The sequence below is a fragment of the Haplochromis burtoni genome, unplaced genomic scaffold, assembly GCF_018398535.1.
Source record: "Haplochromis burtoni strain Fernald_Lab_line unplaced genomic scaffold, NCSU_Asbu1 Contig_213, whole genome shotgun sequence".
Taxonomy (NCBI): Eukaryota; Metazoa; Chordata; class Actinopteri; order Cichliformes; family Cichlidae; genus Haplochromis; species Haplochromis burtoni.
The window spans coordinates 19360-23861 of record NW_024582574.1 but is presented as its reverse complement, the minus strand read 5'-3'; the positions used below and the strand labels follow the sequence as shown (position 1 = coordinate 23861).

The 4502-nt window shown below is 38.7% G+C and overlaps 1 long non-coding RNA gene across 1 annotated transcript in view; it reads left to right on the top strand.

Moving 5' to 3' along the window:
- The window catches only part of LOC106633499, a 91064-nt gene extending 86926 nt beyond the window's left edge, over positions 1 to 4138 (top strand). The window contains exon 4 of the long non-coding RNA XR_006055104.1: positions 3031 to 4138. This is a non-coding gene — a long non-coding RNA (cilia- and flagella-associated protein 251). The remainder of the gene's footprint in view (positions 1 to 3030) is intronic.
- Positions 4139 to 4502: the final 364 nt, after the last annotated feature.

The following is a 4502-nucleotide window of genomic DNA, read 5'->3' as shown; positions in this document are numbered from 1 at the left end:
GTTTGTTTTTTGTTTGTTTTTTTTGGGGGGGGGGGGGGATTTAATTTTATCTTCTATACGTTTGGCTATTGATAACTGATATTAAAGTTTGGTGACCTACCTATTATAGAGAAGTAGTAGATTAGAAACACAGCTGTGCAACCGTCCAGAATCACTACTTTTGTTTATTTTTATCAGTTAAGCAGATTGAAATTGTCAGCTTGCCATTACATTAGGGACTAAATCTGTTGGAGTTGTTCTATAGTCCCGCATGTAGTAAACACACAGTAATCAAACAGTGATGTGAACCCCCCAAAAAAATCACTTTTAAATTTATTTTTTTTATTTTTTTTTTTTGTTACATTTGTTATTCCCCCTCCTTTAATTTTTTAATTTTAACCTTAATGGCTGTTTTGTAAATTACACACCCATTAGACTACAAGACATGAAAACAGGGTATGCTTTGTGTCTGACAAGCTGCTACCCTATGACTGTGCAGTATCCTTGATTTCTCATTCCATAGATGGTTTTAAATATGGATGTTGCTTCCAGGTCGGAAAAGCGAAGCTGCATTTTGTCTGAAGGCCACCAGATGGTGATAGTTGTGGTTGGCTTCTCGTCCCTGTAAACATGAGCTTACTGATGAGCTTGTAGTTGTTTTGCGTCATTTTGAATAAATTGTTATTGCAAATCTTGGTTTCAAAAAGGTTGATTGTTCAGCATCTGCTTATTATTAAAAAAAATGTGTTTGTTTAATAGAACACATCAGCAAAACTTCATTCTGCTTCTGATGGAGGGATACCTACACTGCATTAAAAATGGAGTTGTTTCAATGCTGACATAGCATGCAGCATGCGCCTACAATACAGATAAGACCTCAGTTGCTAAAACTGTAAAGCCACTGAACAAAATATTAAGCATTAGCAACCCGCTAACGAAGCAGGGAGTGGCTGAGTCATAGTGAAACTGAGTTGTTGGTGAAGTATTTGGTCTGAATTCTGTTAATTAAAAAGTCTTGATTTGCTTTTGAGAAAGTGTTTGGATTGAAAGTATTTTGGTAATTATGATATTATCTTTCAGCTTGAATGTTTCCGAAGTATAGAAGTTGAGCTTTAAACAGAATCAGTGGGGTGACAAAAGTAAAAGATAAATAATGATTTAAACGTAAACTGGGTGTGGGGGGAGAAAGTGAAAAATAATTGCAATTTCATTTCTGTGACTAGATGCCTTGGTCTTCTCACAGCATGCAGACCTCTATGACTTCTGCGTGGGAGTTGTAGTTTGCACGGCTTGCTTTCAGACTACTCCACAGTAGCACTGTTCTTGATTGTTTCAGCTCTGGTTTGTTGCTTTTAAGCCAAACACAGAAATTGCTTTTACCTTTCAGCGGTCGGTGCAGTAAAGGCTCAGTGCCGAGTGCATTTCTGTCGATGCTGTTCTGAACAATTGGTGAAGAAACTGAGAAACCAAAATCGATTGCGATGAGCCAAAAGAGGATTGCTTCATCACCTTCACAATGTTGCATCAGCACCCACTACACACACCTTTATAATCGAGGTGTGAAACCCACTATTTTGTAGTATTTGCAATACAGCCTCACAAAGACCAGGCAGGCCTTTTTTATTTTATTTTTTATACCCACACAAACATTTCCTTAGGTCTGTAACATATTATTATAATAAAGGAGTCTTTGATTGCATTGGGAGGCGTTTGTGTGGGTATTTGTGGACATCATACAATCCAAAAACCTTAGAGTGTGGTTGAGATCAAACCATAAACAGAGTTAGATGGCTGTGATCAGAAGCTTTTGTACTCAAAACTTGTGTAATTATGTCGTAATGTAGTAATTATCTTAGTAACAACCCTACTCTATATAAGTCTCAGTCCACCCACAAAAAATTATTCTGAATTACATGCGGTCTTATCTAGAAATGCAATTGTTTGTGGCCTCACTTGCTCTTGGCTCTGAGTTGATGGGGCTTTCAGATTGAACAGCTCTGGGGACTCTCTGACGTGGGTGTTGGTACTTTCTGCATCCAGGAGTGTGGCAAGGTCGATGTGGTTTAATGTTGTCATCAAAGGATGAGCACGGGGCTCTGAGCATATGTTGTGACACTAAAATGCAATGCTCGAACTAACCCTGCATCCTTCAGAATGACTCCAAAAAGATTTGCATCGGCAAACTAGTATAAATCTGACCTGAGGGTAACTGCCTTCTTCAGTATCCACAACGCTAACAAGAACTCCGATGTGATGTTATTTCCAACCAGTGGTTGGTGTAAAAGTAAAGAATTTGGCTTTTTCTTTATTGTCTATGGGCTAAATAAGGCCTGGACTTCATTAATCTATGTTTTTATATATATTTTTTATTATTTATGTATTTTTTTTAATGTTGTTCACAAGCCTAACATTTTATGTACTCTTTTCACTTTAATTGTGGCTGCTGGTGCATTCATCAGCTCAAATCAGAATAGACTTATTTCTGGACCAATACCAAGATACTTTCTTAAAGGCCCTGCTTGTGCTAAGAACTGGTTGAACTAAGATTCTGTGCTGCAGATACACAAGTTTTGATGCAAATTTTATCTTGTTTTAAAGCATCGGTACAAAGTAGTTTAACCAAAAACTCCTCATAGCAATTTATTTCACTAATGAGTCCCTAGAAACTTAATTTGGTCACTGCTGTGGATTTTCATCTGTCCTGTTGGTTACAGGACAGGTTGCCTGCCCCTCAGCAGACTCTTTTGGGTTAACATCAAACATCCTGCCCAAACAGCTGCCGGGTTGATTTTCATTTATTAGATAGAAGATACTTAATGTATTTGTAGCAGAAGTTGGAGAAGGAGTTTGAGAAGTATGGTGTCTCTCCCCCCCATTTTGTTTTCTCTGCAGTGGCTTTACACTCTAAAAACTAAAAATGTGTATTTTGTGTGCCTGTTTGTTTTTAAAAGAAAAAAAAAAAAGAAAAAAGCACTTTCACTAATACAGTTCTGTGTTTTTTCTTTTCTTCCATGTCTGCCTTCCTCCTCACTATTTGCTGTTAACTTTCAGGTAAGACAAAAGTCCTTTTTTAAAAAAAAATAAAATAAAATTCTTTATTCTTTACTCTGTCTGGTTATTAGTGCTGCTATTTCCATCTCATGCAACTGAAATTAAGTAATAGTATCCCAATGTGCTTTTGTTCTGAAGCAACTCAGGATGCTGCTCTGCTGCCTCTAGGGGGCAGCATCAACTAAATGTTAAATGGTTGCTGTGGCAGCTTTAGGAGTTCTGTCCCATGTCCAGACATCGCTAAGACAATTTGTGCATTAAAGCTGCAGCTTAATTAGCATCTGTTGGATTAACCTTGTCTTGCTTTGGTGAGTGTATTGGTTGTGCTTTGTGGAAAGAGTGCAGCAAACTCTGAGTCCTCTGTGTTGTTTCTGCAGTTGGTTTTGTATCTTAGTGGCTCTCTGTGGTTGTGGTTTAGTTGTCAAATCATGGGCACTGTCAGTCACCTCTGTTGTGCATTAATATTGTATGACTGGTTTCTACACCCATATCTTTTATGAGAATTAATATGCAGAAGCAGTGCATGTGCCTCACAACGTAGCATCCGCTGTCTTTCAAGCACCAATTCTCTCTCTCTTCTTCACTCATTTTCCACAGGCAGACATTACCGGCTAAGGGCTTCAATAAATGTTCAGGTTTTTATGATGACTATGAGTGCAACACTCAATACTGCATTAACCGTTTAAAGAAGCTCTTGTTCTGAGTGTTGCACATCGCTGTAGCTGTAATTCAGTGGTTATTCGGCCAAAAAAACCCTCAGAACATTTCTTGGGAAATGTTTCCCAGCAAGGTCGGTACTAAAAGGTTGATTTGTGTTCATTAGAGTTTTGGTTTGAGAAACGACTTACATTTGACAGCAAAATAAAAAGTAAAATGCCAACAATCTATTCAAATAGTTCTGTTAATAGTTCAGACTAATCTGGGAAAAATGCAGGATTCCTACACTTTCATGACTACAGCTTGTCTAAATTTTAGATCTTGTTGGCAATGACTGGTTCATTTAAGCTCATGGGCACTGCTGACCAATGTTCGCTCTAAGCTGCGCGCGTGCGCAACTGCGCACTGCTGGCACGGTCTCTGTGCACAGAAAATCTGCGTTGCACACACACAAAAAAATCTACCTGAATTGAAATTAAAATGAATACTTTAACAATTCTGTTTTGCAGTGTTAGTCAGTGAGTGACTGGCTGCTCCAGTATGGGATTAGAACGATGCCACCTTATCCCATAGTCCAGCCGCTGATGTGATTCACATTCGTATATACGCAGCTAATCAACGTCGACAGGCTATGACAGCGTCCCTATGTGCCGACACCGGTGTTTTAGCTAGCAAAGCGGCGTGGCTGATGTGGAGTGAAGCCACGTTAATGACAACGTGTACAACCATTGGAGATGTGAGCAGGACAGACGGAACAATTGACTGAAAAAGTGTGGACTTTATACCAGTTTTTAAATTGTGTTGATCGGCCACGA